Source organism: Rhinopithecus bieti, unplaced genomic scaffold (genome assembly GCF_001698545.2).
Source record: "Rhinopithecus bieti isolate Rb0 unplaced genomic scaffold, ASM169854v2 scaffold_13351, whole genome shotgun sequence".
Taxonomy (NCBI): Eukaryota; Metazoa; Chordata; class Mammalia; order Primates; family Cercopithecidae; genus Rhinopithecus; species Rhinopithecus bieti.
This window is the reverse complement of record NW_016807514.1, coordinates 2,287,431-2,301,295: the sequence shown is the minus strand read 5'-3', so window position 1 is coordinate 2,301,295 and position 13,865 is coordinate 2,287,431. Positions and strand designations below refer to the sequence as shown.

At 59.0% G+C, this 13,865-nt stretch overlaps 1 protein-coding gene across 1 annotated transcript in view; it reads left to right on the top strand.

Moving 5' to 3' along the window:
- Positions 1 to 13,865, top strand: part of PRDM16 (PR/SET domain 16) — a 253,864-nt gene that overhangs the window by 184,029 nt on the left and 55,970 nt on the right.

Genomic DNA, 13,865 nt, shown 5'->3' with positions numbered 1-13,865 from the left:
ATTCATTTGTTCCCCAAGCATGTGTTGAGCACTCACGGTCTGCCTGGGTCTGGAATCAGCCAGATAAAACCTTCCAATCCCACCAACCACTAGAGGAGAGGAAGTGACCTGCGACGTGATAGCTATGGCCCAATGCAGTGTCCATGCTAAGAAGGGCAGGGACTGTGAGAGAGTTTGAGAGGGGCCTCAGCCTGACGTGAGGACCAGGGCAGGCTTCCCAGGACAGGTGCCTATGCTGCCACCATGACAACTCCTGGAAGGGTGTTCCCTTGTGTCTCACCATAGGAAGCTGGGGAAGCCAGAAGTGTCTGGGCAAGTTGAGGGGAGGGTCTGCTATCCACCCACCCATCCATCCATCCACCCACTCACCCATCCATCCTTCCATGCATCCATCCATCCATCCATCCATCCATCCATGCATCCACTCAATCATCCATCCATTCATCCATTCACCTTCCATCCATTCTTCCATTTGTCCATCCACCCATCCATCTACCCACCCACTCACGCATCCATCCACCCATTCATCCCTTCAGCATCCATCCATACATCCATTTGGCCATCCACCCACCGATCCACCATCTATCCATCCATCCACCCACCCATCCATCCACCCACCCATCACCCACCCATCCACCCACTCACCCACCCATCCACCCACTCACCCACCCACCCATCCATCCATCCATCCACCCACCCACTCACCCATCCATCCACCCACTCGCCCACCCATCCATCCATCCATCCACCCACCCATCCATCCATCCACCCACTCACCCATCCATCCACTCACTCACCCACCCATCCATCCATCCATCCACCCATCCATCCATCTATCCACCCACTCACCCATCCATCCTTCCATGCATCCATCCATCCACTCATCCATCCATCCATTCATGGAAACATTCAGTGAGCTCCGACTGAACACTGATCCTAGTGAGGTCCTGGAAGAGCTTCAGTTGCTGTTGGCTACCATCATCAATTAGAGGAGAGTGAGCAGGGCAGGGCAAGCCAGGGTGCATGATGCTGGTCCTGACAGTGTGAAAGGAGTCAGGTGGACAGCCAGGGCCCACTGCCCAGTCCATCTGCCCTTTCTGGTTTTGCAAACTTGGGCCAATTACTTAACTCTTCTGTGCCTCCATTCCCTCATTGACAAATGTGGATATGAGGGTGGCTACCCCTGGGGGAGATATGAGCATCCAGTGACTCAGTGGTGAGTCTCAGCACCTGTGGGCCTCCGCTCTGCATAGCGCTGCCTCTCCAGAGAATAAGCTAGTGAGAAGACTCTGAGCTGCTCCTGCTTGAATGTGTCTGGTCCTCCGAAGGTCCATCTGGAAGTCACTCCCTGGGTGCAGCCTGCACATTTGAGAGGGTCTGAGGGTGGCCAGGCCATGAGCCTCTACACAGCTCTTACTGAGATCATGCACAACCCCCCAGGAACCAACCAACGGGGGAGAGAGCTGGGGGAGAGACCCCAGGAGTCCTTGGTAGGCTCCTCGGCCTGGCATTCAGCCGCCACATTTGGGGGCATTTCTCCAACAAAGGGAAGTTCTGGGCTTGCCCCAAAGGCCCTGCTTCCCATGGCTCCAGGGTGCAAGCCAGCTATTTTAGGGAACCCCCACCCCCAGCTGCATCAGCTCAGGCCATCATGAAGAATTCCTCCCGCATCTGCTGTGGGGTGCCGCATTCACAAGCTCTGCAGTGTGTCACCGTCTAAGTGGCCAGGGAAAGGTTATGACTGTGACACTTCCCAGGGCCTCGTGTCACTTCACAGAGAAACCGCTTCCTGTGGGCGACCTGGGCTCCAGCCTCACCCCGGGCAAGGACGTGGCCACGAGCCTTTGGTTTGGGGCTGCTGGGCTTTTTTTTTTTTTTTCTAATCTTTGCTATGCTCAAAAACCAAACCAAAACAAAAGTATCTCACTTGAGAATGTCACAGCCAAGTCTGCGGTAACGTGCAAGCTTCAGGCTCAGAGGCTCCTCCTGCTCTTGACCCAACTTAAATCAAATTCAGGTTTGAACACCTGTTAGAGCTGTTAATGTCTGAACTGTGGCAGCCTGTTCTGGGTGGAGAAGCTGCTGCTCTGGCACAGCTGCCCCGGATCCCACCCTCCTCCAGAGCCTGAGCCAGCGCCACGGACGGGGTTCTGGGCCCAGCCTAAGGAGCAGGGACTGGTGCGGGGCCTGCTGCGGGGCAGGGTGGGGAGTGGGCCTGATGCAGAGCCTGCGGGCTCAGGGAATGACTTACAGGCTAGCGGGGCTTGGGGGACTTTGCACCAATGACCTTAACCCGTCCAGATTGCCTGGATGTTATCACAGCAGCAGCTTGGGCATCAAACTTCCACCGCCGCAGGACCAGGACGTGGACGCTTCCACCTCGTAAGAAGCAGGACACCCAGTGGGGCGGGGCTGAGCTCAGGCACACACAAAAGGCTCCTTAGAGCTGGGGTTTCTTGGGAGCATGGGAGTTAGGGGAGCCTACTTCTGCATGCGAGCTCCACAGGACAGTCTCGGTCCCCCCGCTGCAGTGCCGGCAGCAGAGGGCAACAATGCCAGAGTATTCGCACCCAGAGTCTCCTTAGAGCTCTAGATTCCTTGAGGTCGGAAATCGCCATGCCCTGGAGAAACAGTGAGGGTCCCGCCCCAGCGCGCCTTTGCGGGGACCCATGTCTGGGCAAGTAGACACTGTGGCGAGTCCAGACATCTCCTCGGGGAGCCAGGAGGTTCAGGGGGACGTCCCAGGCCGTCGTTGTGGATGTTTCTCAGCAGGTTCAGGCTCGGTCCCCCACATCCTTGCTTTGACTCAGTCATCTACACAGCCACGGAAATCCGTCTCTGTGCTTATGAAAAATGCCCCTTCGAGGCCACAGAACCGGGCCTGGTCAACCTGGCGTGACAGACGTGACCACCCCTGGGGTCCTTCCCTGCAGGCAGGACAGATGAGGGACCTGGGGCTTCTCTCCTGGGGGTGCTGGGCGAGTGGGGCTGGGGCATCAGTTCCAGCAGCCTGGCCCCGTGAGGCAAACCCACTCCAGCCTGCACCTCCATGAGAAAAACAGCAGGGATTGTAGCCAGGAAGGAGCCCAGCCAACGCGTGCTGCCCTCCCTGCCGTCCCCACGGGGACACATGGCCGGGCCTGGGGCGTCCTGCCTGAAAGCATCCACAGGAAGAGGATGGAGCAGGGAACAGACCCTGCCCAGGCTGCTGGCGTTGACCAGAGCCAACCAAAGCCAACTGGAGCCAACCATGCTGCTTCCACTTGGAGCTCTGGGTGCAGCTTGGCCTGCTTAGGTGTCCTCCTGGGGGCTTGCTGAGTGGGAAAGTGACTGCCACTTTACATGGAGGTCCCTGTGCCCTCCCAAAAGGAGTATTGTATAAGGCCAGCACCAGGCAAAACCCTCAGGAGGGCCAGAACCGGATCCCGGGATCCCAGCCGCAGACCGCCAAGGGCCAGGGCCGGCTTTTCATGCTGCTGCTGCTCCCACCCCTGCCCCGAAACAGCACATCCTCATCAGCACAAGACCCTTCTCTGCCCTGCTCTGGGTTCCCCAGATCAAAGCCAGCAAAGCCAGGCAAAGGCACCCAGGGCGCCCCCTTGGCAAAGAGCATTCCACTTGACCATAGTGCAGGATCCCTTTAAAAATGACACACCTGGGCCAAGTGCAGTGGCTCAAGCCTGTAATCCCAGCACTTTGGGAGGCCGAGACGGGCAGGTCACAAGGTCAGGAGATCGAGACCATCCTGGCTAACACGGTGAAACCCCGTCTCTACTAAAAAATACAAAACATTAGCCAGGCGAGGTGGCGGGCCCCTGTAGTCCCAGCTACTCGGGAGGCTGAGGCAGGAGAATGTTGTAAACCTGGGAGGTGGAGCTTGCAGTGAGCTGAGATCCGGCCACTGCACTCCAGCCTGGGCGGCAGAGCAAGACTCCGTCTCAAAAAAAAAAAAAAAAAATGACACACTGTGAGCTGGGATGCCCGTTACAGAAATACGGTTTATACACAGCTTTTCAGAGGTGACACCTCTTATACCTAAGCTGCTCCCAACATGTGTGGCAGAGACGGAGGCTCCCTGGACATGTGTGCCCCCAGAGGAAGGTCCAGACCACCTAGCAGCTGGCCTGGGTCGCTGAGGAAGACCCCTGAGGCTCACTCAGCCCAGGGCCCTCTGTGCGACTATGGGCTTTCTCCTGGGGGCTCCGTGCACATCTGAGACCTTCCGCGATGGGGAGGGGGAGCCCTGCAAGCGGCGACAGAAGCTTTCTCTAAGGCAGAGCGCACGGCGTAGCCTGTTCACGGGGTGCCCCTCTCCTACTCACTGCGAGGGCTGCTTCATCCCTTCGGGGGTCCTAGGGACCCCACTAAAGGCTTCCCAAAGGGCCAGAGGTGCCTGTACTTCTTGCTTATCCGAAAGACCCAGGGAAGGCCTCATTCTGAAGAGCAGGTGAGCAGGAGCAGCCAGGCGGGGGAGCTGCAGGCCCCCAAGCTACCAGTGGCCCGAAGTGGCCACCACAGGCACACAGCAGAGAACCTTCAGTGTCCAGGCAGGGCTGAGCACAGGGGTCCTCCAGGACGTCTTCAGCAGGTGCCAAAGGCCAGCTCCCAGTTCCTCAGAGCCCACCACATCTGCATGTAGCCACGGCCTCCAAGCAGCTGGAAAGCAGAAAAGAGGCTTTCTAGTTCCAAAGGGTGACACTGAGGCAGGACCCCAGACAACTCCACATCGTCATGATGAGGACGGTGGGAGATCGGGGTTGGGAGGGTCTGTGTGACTCAGAGGTCAGTCTCTGAAGCATCCTGGAGGGAGGGGGCCACCAAGTCCCGCTGGTCCTCCCCCCAGGACATGGTGCTCCCCACTGTGTCCACCCCACCAGCTGCCAGGCCTGAGGTTTCCACAGACCCTGCTCCTTCCACGCACTGCCAATCACCTCTAGGTGTTCCATGTTTTGTGAGCCTGTGTCTCAACCCTTCATTTCACTAAAGCTGCAATAGCGTGGGTCTGAGTCACCAGCGTGCTCCTTTATTTCTGACAGTCAGGGCTGCAGCCCATGGCTAACAAGTCAAACCTCAGAGGTGCCACGATGGATGAGCCACATACCAAGGAGGAAGCCCAGCCCCCAACACCCCCAGGCTGCTGGGAGAGCAGTGGCACGGCCGAGTTTGGGGACACACCAGGGGCACACTGCGTGCAGTTTGCAGAAAGGGGCAGGGACCACTCCTGCGGCAGGTGGCATGGCACAGCCTCGAGGCCCGGGCTTGTGTGGCCCCTGTCCACCACTGGTGTGAAATCAGGGTGTGTAAGTCCCACCCCAGGGGACCTTGAGGGGCTTGGGAGCTGTGCACAGTCAGATGGAGACTCCTCTTTGCTTCCCTGTCTCAACCAGAGTTTTCTTCAATGTTCATAGATGCTGCTGGGAGGTCGCTCCCCGCCCAAGTGGAGACCCCGCCCAAAGAATAAAGAAAATAGGAATAGGAAGGAAGGGGAGGAGGGAACGAAGGTGAGAAAGAGAACTAAGAGGAAATTCCACAGCAGAGATGGCAGAGCTCTGGAACCTGGGCTGTGTGCTGGCTGCTGAGGGCCACGCACTCCCTCAGAGTTCCACAGCATCTGGGGTCTGGGTGCTTTGGGGGAGATGGTCAGTGCACCCCGGGAGCGCCACAGCATCCCAGTGTCTGGGTGTTTAGGGGGAGATAATCTGTGAGCCTCCATGTTTGCAGGGCATCTGGGTGTCTGGAGCTTTTAGAGGGAGAGGGTCTCTTAAACCCTAGGCTTCCACATGGCATTTGGGTGGCTCTGTGAGTTCTGATCTGTGGCTTTCACTAGGTTTTTGAAGATGTCTGTGGCCCCAAGAGGCTACCAAGTGTGGAATTTGGTGACTCTTTTTCCAGCGCGTTGCATTCCTCAGCTCTGCCCAGCACTGACACAAGAGCAGAGCCCCCCAGGCATGGATTCCACATGTCCTGGGCCTTCCTCTGCTGTGAGAGTACCTCCGGGCCACAAGCATCCGAATTCTGGGCCATGCTCTTGGGGCTCTCTGAGACCCTGGGACCCTGGCCCTCATCTCTCCCCCAGCACGCCCCACTGCCTGAGAACCATCCAGTGAGAGCACAGTCAGGCAGGAGCTAAGAGCCACCACCCCTCTGGCTTCTTCCAGGGACAAACCCCAGACAGCCCACCCTTGCTCCCTGTCTCTCTCTCTGAGCTTAGGAGAGAGGCTGGCTTCTGTCTTGGAGGAATGGCTGCCAAGAGTTGCCTGTTTCTCCAAGCGGCAGCCTCTCTCTCCCTCTCTCTCTCTCCCCCCTCACCCTTCCCCCACCCAACCCTCCCATCCTCCATCCTTTCCTCTCCTCCCATCTCCCTCTCAGCCTAAGCAGGTGGGCCCCCGGCCTGCTGACTGCCGGCCAGGCCTCCCATGTCCCTGGCCGTGGTGTGGCCCCATCCCACCAGCCACATTTCTCATTAGCACTGGGTCCCATCACCACCCAGCCCCCTGTTGGGCATCAGGACAGGGATTTATGAGCTCATCCAGGCTCTGTGTTCACACCGGACTGAGATCTTTCCAGAACACCTTTCCCCCACTTCCTTGCATCACAAGAATGGGCTTTCTGTTTCAGCTACTCGTGGACACCATCAACTGTGACCACTGTGTGTGTGCACGTGTGCGCATGTGCCTATGACAGGGCTCCACAGCCAGGGCTTCTTACTCCGAATCAGCGCATGGGTCCTTAAAGAAGGGGGTCAGGGTAAGGAGACCCTCCCCCCGGTTCCCGCCAGCTCCTGGCTGTCAGAGGTGGACTCCATACCACTTCTGGGGAGCCTCCTGGCAGCAGCAGGAGGCGGGACCGAGGGGGCAGCGTCCCAGGGCTCCGCTCCTCCCTGCACACTCAGAATCCACTAGGCAAGCTGATGATGGACGCCGCGGCGTTCCCACCTGCACGCACACCGTGGCCGGGGCCAGCGGCTGGCTGTGCCCACTGAACATGGAGGACCAGCCCAGCAGAGAGCCCACAAATTAGAAGTGCAGGAAACCTCAAATTATATACAAAAAAAGTAAAGGTTAAGAGAAATTTTCCTTCACTTCACTTCGTAACTCAGCATTTCTGATGGGGTTGATTTATGAGCTGGGGGAGCTGCTAGGCGCCGGGGAGTGGGCGAGAGTGGGCAGGAGGGCAGTTTCCTTTGGAAGTCCTAGGACTCCTGAGGCTCAGCCCCAAACAGCCCAAAGCCAGGCTTTTAAGTAGCGATCAGGCAGGGAGCTGGATTCCAGATCTGGAGAGAGACACAGCCCAATGGCCACAGTGGCCTCCAGGCCACTGCCTGCTAAAGCCGGCCATGTGGAGGCATGTGGACTGGGCCACTCCTTCCATCTGTGGCTCCCTCCTGCGTTCATTGATCGCGTGTAAACAGAAGGGAGCAGTGAGCCCGGTAGGTCACTGTGCGTGCGTCCGTTCATTCGTCTACCCTCTTCTCATCTGTACCGGCCTCCTATGTCACGGAGAACATCCCAGGACTCAGGCCCGCCCAAGAGGTTCCCAGAGGGCCTTGGAGGTGTCAGGGCTAGAAGACTTCACACCAAAACAGGCCCGGCTCCCAGACGTGGCTGGATGTAGCATACACCCAGGTTGGAAAGGCTGGGCTCACGCCCTAGGGCAGGCAGAGACATCGCCTTTGGCACAGATCCTTGGCGCTGGCCCCACCTGGTACAGTAAGGAGCCTGTGGTCAGGTGTACATGGCTGTGACCTTTGACACCACCTCCCTCTGAGCGTTCCTGTTGCCAATGTTTCCTCCACGGATCCCTGATCTCCAGGAGCACCCAGAGCCCAGGAAGGCCCCGGTCAGATGCAACTTGGGCAGCCTGAGGGCCACCAAGCTAGGGAGGGGTGGCCTCTCTCTGTCCTTGTGGGTGCCGACAAGTCTCACGCCAAGGGAAGCAGGGACTGGGACCTGGGACTGCCCAGGCCTGCTCTGTGGATTCCAGAGCACATGAAATCTTGCGACCCCCCAAACAGGGCGTGGGGGCCCTCCCTCTGGTCCTTGAGTCGGCCCTGGAGAGCACACGGGGAGGCCATGGCACAGTTCTGGAGTCCAGCAGCCTGGGCTGGGAGCTGGCCCCGTCTCCAGGGGCCTCCATTTTCTCTTCTACAAAATGTACTGTGGGGCAGCAACACAGTATCCACCTTATAGGCCCGCGGCAGTGAGCGAGGGGTCTCGACAGCACCCAGTGTGGCCCTGAGTGCACAGAGACCTTGGGGAGGAAGGCGAGAGAGGACAGGAAAGGCGGCAGGAGGAGGCAGCGGTCGGGGCAACACCTGCCGTTTCTGGAATCAGAGACGGCACAGGCCCAAGAAGCCAGGCCTGAGCCTCCACCTGCCCAGCCAGAACCACAACCCAGGGCCACTTCAGGAGCATTTCTCTGGTCTGAGGCAGAAAAGCAGTGGCTTCTGAAGGTCTGTCCAAGCTCCTGCTCCACCTGCTCCCTCCTTCAGGAGTTCCCAGATGGGTCCAGCAGGACCCCCACAGGACTGGACCCTCGATGCTGGGACAGGCAGCCAGACATGGTCAGGCATCTCGGGGGAGATCCTACACCTGACTCTGACAGCAGACACAGGCCTGGCCCTCCCAGCACACCCTCTCCCGGTGCACCCCTCCCAATTCATCCCTCCCAACTCACCCCTCCCAACTCACCCCTCCCAACGCACCCCTCCCAACTCACCCCTCCCAACTCACCCCTCCCAGTGCATCCCTCCCAACGCACCCTTCCAGGTGCACCTTCCCCCAGCACACTCCCTCCCAGTGCACCCCTCCCAATTCATCCCTCCCAACACACCCCTCCCAACACACCCCTCCCATCTCACCCCTCCCAGTGCAATCCTTCACTGGGCACCCCCTCCCAACACACCCCTCCCAACACACTCATCCCAACACAGCCCTCCCAACACACCCATCCTGGCACACCCCTCCCAACACACCCCACCCAACACACCTCTCCCAACACACCCCTTCCAGTGCACCCCCTCCTGGCACACCCCCATCCAACACACCCCTCCCAGCGCACCCCTCCCAACACACTCCCTCCCAACACAGCCCTCCCAACACACCCCTCCTGGTGCAATCTCTCACCGTGCACCTCCTCCCAACACAGCCCTCCCAACACACCCCTCCCAGTGCAATCCCTTACCATGCACCCTCTCCCAACACACCCCTCCCAACACACCCCTCCCAATACACTCCTCCCAACACACTCATCCCAACACAGCCCTCCCAGTACACCCCCTGCCGGCACACCCCTCCCAACACACCCCTCCCAGCACATGTCCTTCCAGCACCCCCTCCCAGCACACTGGTCACTGGTTCAGGTCCCTCAGACCAGGGCTCGTCCTGGCTCTCCTGGAGGAAGGGTCAGCGCCCACCTGGCCCCCCTCAGAGGCACCCCTCTGTAGAAAGAAGGAGTTAACCAAGCCCTCCTCAGTCGCCCCAGGCAGGTGTAACTCCCACTCTGTGACCTTCCAATTGGTCAGGGATTGGGGTCCAGGCCTCCCGGGAATGAGGAGAAATGCCCAGGAAATGAGAGTGACAAGGGAGGAGAGGCTGTCAGGGCGGGGACCCCACCAGCAGGGCAGCAAAGCCTGGGCGCACACTCAAGACCAGGACCCCTGGGGGAGCTGTTGCCTCCGGTCTCCAGGCCTCTGCACCCGAGAGGGTCAGGGACAGACCGGACGCTCCAGAACACTGTCCCATGTGGGTGAGAAATCAGCTGTGTCCCCGTTCAGACACGTTTGAGAGAGCCAGAGATGTTTACCCTGGCACGGGAGGGTTAGGACTCAGGCCGCATGAAAATACCTGCAGGGCCATCATGTGGAAAAGAGAGGCTTATTTTGCAAGGTGAGGCGGGCATTACAAGAAGGGAAAGCCTATGCCCCAAAAAACAATTCCCGGTGACTCGATGCATTCAACAGTACACTGGCGGCCTGGGAGCACAATGGGTGGCTGCTCCACAGAGCACAGTGGTGTGTGTCTGGAGACTGGCTGTCCCAGGGCACAGGTGGGTCCCTGGACCTGCAGCCATCAGTGGCCAGATCACAGGCATTGAGGAGGCCTCAGATGTGGGGTTGGAGGGAAGGGGCCAGGGTTCTCCTCTAGACACAGAACCCACGTTTTTGAGAGGGAATTGGCCATCCCTTCAATGTCCTCCTGCTGGCGTCAGCCTTCTGCTCACCGAAGGCTTCTCACCCCGTTCCCCCAGGACAAGCACACATACATGGACACACACACATACATACACACACAGGTGCACCCACACACATGCACACACCCCCACATACCTGTGCACACATGCAGGTACACGCCCACACACAAGCACACACCCAGATACATGTGCACCTGTAGGGTGAGGTGCTTGGGAGCACTTAAAATAGTGGTTGGTCAGCCAGCCAGGGACACAGATTGTTTTTCCAGGGATTTCCTGGGGAGATGGACCCCAAGGCCTGGAAGTCAAGGTGAAGCCAATACTCCCTTTTTTTTTTTTTTTTTTTTTGAAACAGAGTCTCTCACTCTGTTACCCAGGTTGGTGTGCAGTGGCACAATCTCAGCTCACTATAGCCACTGCCTCCTGGATGCAAGTGATTCTTGCATCTCAGCCTCCCAAGTAGCTGCACACCACCATGCCCAGCTAACTTTTCTATTTTTAGTAGAGACAGGGTTTGCCCATGTTGGCCAGGCTGGTCTTGAACTCCTGACCTCAGGTGATCCACCTGCCTCGGCCTCTCAAAGTGCTGGGATTACAGGCGTGAGCCACCACGCCCGACCGAGGCCAACACTTTCGAGTCAACAACCAGGCCCCAGGAGAAGCCCATGCCATGGCTGTGGTCACTCACAGCGTCATTTACCTTCTCCCAGGCCCCTGTACCATATGTGAGGAGAGAAAGCCCAAAAGAGACCCATACTGAGAGGGAGAGATACAGAGACAGACAGAGAGAAGCAGAGCAGGGGAGAGAGAGAGGGAGAGACTGGCACCCAGGCCACTACCTATACAGGGGCTGTGAGTCCCCTGCCCCATAGTGACTTCCAGCCTAGACCTGGCCAGTGATGAGGTGGAACGGGGCCCCGTGGGTCTTGGCCAGCCCAGCCTCCCTCCCTGTGGCAGAGGAAGATGGCAGGGCTGCCGACCACAGCTCTGGCTTGGCGAGCCTTTCCAGCGGTTTCCTGATGTGCACCAGCAGTCAGGGTGGGAAGTGAGAGGGCCCTGAGAGGTCTCTGTGCCTGGGGAGGGGCCTCCCCACGTGGGCTGCTGGCCCTGGGTCTGCACCTACAGGATGGGAAGCCTACCTTCCCAGTGGCAACCAGCCGCTTGTGGCCTCCTCCCTTCCACGCCACGCCCCTGCCACTCCTGTCCTGGCAAGAGATGGGGCGCAGTGGGGCGGGCTGCTGAGTCTGTGGTTCTTGGATTGGGCTGGCCCTGGACTTGGGCAGGGCAGGCAGTGACCGCTCTGGACAGCGTGAGGACCCTTCCTGCAGCCCCTTTAGGGAACAGGACCTCAAATGTCAAGGGATTTGCAGTCCTGCCTAGGGCAGAGCTGTCTCTGCAGAAGCTGGTAACACAGAGGTGATCTCCCTGGGAACCCGCCCTGAGTCCTGAACAGCAGGGTGGCCACAGACTCCCCACCAAAGCAAGGCTTGAGCCAACCGGGACCCAGAACAGGGGGAAAGTGTTGGCTGAGTCCATATGTTGGGTGCATTAGGAGTGAGTCCTGCCTCTCAGGAAGTGGCCTGAGCCCCATCAGCTGGTCCCTGGGCTCAGCGGGGGATGCACTCCGGAGCACGTACTCCTGACTGCACCAGTGGAGTGCTGTGGCCCAGGTACTCCAGCTTTGAGAACAAAAGTCCGGGTCCCAGGTGGGAGGGCACGGCACGCCCTGGGTGAGTGCCAGCCCTCAGCCCACAGGCACTGTGTGCAATGTGCTGTGACGTCAGCAGGCCTCAATGGAGAAATGGACCCATGGGCTGGGGACGGGACTGGGATGCTGCCAGCCCCATGTGGCCGGCTGTGCTCCTGCTAATCCATCGTTTGTATTTTGAGTGTTCCCCCGCCACCAATGTTTCCTCAGGCACCAGCCTCTAGCCTAGTTATGCTTCTTGGATCCATGTCCTCTCTGGACCACAGGCCCATCTACAGTTCCGAGTGGACAGGACTCAGGGCCAACCCCGGGCAGAGAAGGGACCAGGCCATTCACTCACACTCACTTGGTGACTGGAGCACAGCAACCACAGCCCACGAGCTTGGGAGCATTTCTGCTGCTGCCGTCTCTGAAATGAGACAGCCTTCGCGTGAATCTCCCACTGCCCTGGATGGAGCCAGAAGGGCTCCAGGGGCAGGCACGGCTGTGTGTGATAGGGGGACCCCGGGAGCATCCCCCTCTGCCCTGGCCGACCGCCCACCCTGCACCCCAATCTGTCTTACCCAGTACCTCTGGAAACCCTTAGTCGGGAACCCCAGCTTGGTAGAGGATGTCAGCAAGGAGACCGAGAGTAAGTGGAAGGGAAAGGAGACTCGAGACCCTCTCCCCGTCTCAGCTGTGCTCTGGGAGCCAACTTTCCCTGGAAGCCTCAGGGAAAGAGGGAACGCCACACACAGAGGCCGGGGCACGTGGACAACACGCTTCCCCATTGATTGGTGCTGACGTTGAACTTTTCAAAAGAATTCCAGCACCAGGCCGAGATGGCTAGGAACCCGGGAGAGTGCATGCCGAGCGTCTGAGGGTCAGGCACTGGGGTCACCGGGGCCTGTGCACATGGGAGTGGATGCTCTTGGCCCCAACCTCCTGAGGGTCTGGACGCTGGCAGCTGAGGACAGAGGCTGGGCTGGGGCGCTCCTGTGCCCTGGCAGGCTCCTCAGCTGTCTCTCCCCACCCTTCACATCCCTGCCTCTTTCCACCTTGCCCGGGCTTCACCTGGCTGTCTCTGGTCCACGTCCTCTCTTTCAGAATTAGGTCCATTTCATTTTGCTCTGGCACGAATGATAAAGTCCCCAAAAAGCAAAAAGTCTCAGAACTGAGGCCCCTCAGCTCACAGCCTCTTTCCAAATCAGCCCCTAAGGTGTCCCGCAGAGTTTGGCCCGAGTGTATATGCTCAGAGACTTGTCACTCAGAGGACGAGGCTGCCACAGCAGCTCCCATGGGCCCTATGGGGGATGTGGTTTCAGGGCCGATGGGATGTAGATGCACAGGTGGACTCCACAGCACCCTTGTGCACCCCTGAGCTAAGCAGCTGCCTCCTGAAACCTCCGTTTCCTTGTGGACTCTCAGGCCAGGTGGGCTCTTGGTCATTGAGGATGCCTGGGGAACGCCTGCACTGTTCACAAAGCACCTGACTCTCTGGTCAGAAGAGGGCAGCTCCTGACCTCAGGTGGGCGGCTCCTCCCCTCTGCCAGGTCCTAGAGTTCACCATGGAGCCGTCAGGAGAACTCCAGAGAATCAGAGGCCCATGGTGCCCAGAGTCAGCCTCCACTGTGTTCACTTGGACAGGTCACTGTCTCATCCTGACTTCCCTGGGTCCTTCTGACTTCCTTATCCATCACCTCTGCCCACCCAGACACACCTGCTCAGGGATGCACCCGCCCACCAGGACACACCCACCCAAGGACACAGCTGCCCACCTGGACACACCTGTCCAGCAGGACGCACCTGCCCGAGGACACAGCTGCCCACCCACATACACCTATCCAGCAGGATACACCTGCCCAAGGGCACTCCTGCCCACAGAGACACAGCTTTTCTACTTTGGGGACCTGAGTGTGGTGTGTCCCCAGCCCCTGCCCCCTGTCCTCCCTCCTGCCCTGTCTGGGCTGGGCTGCCCAAGATGCCA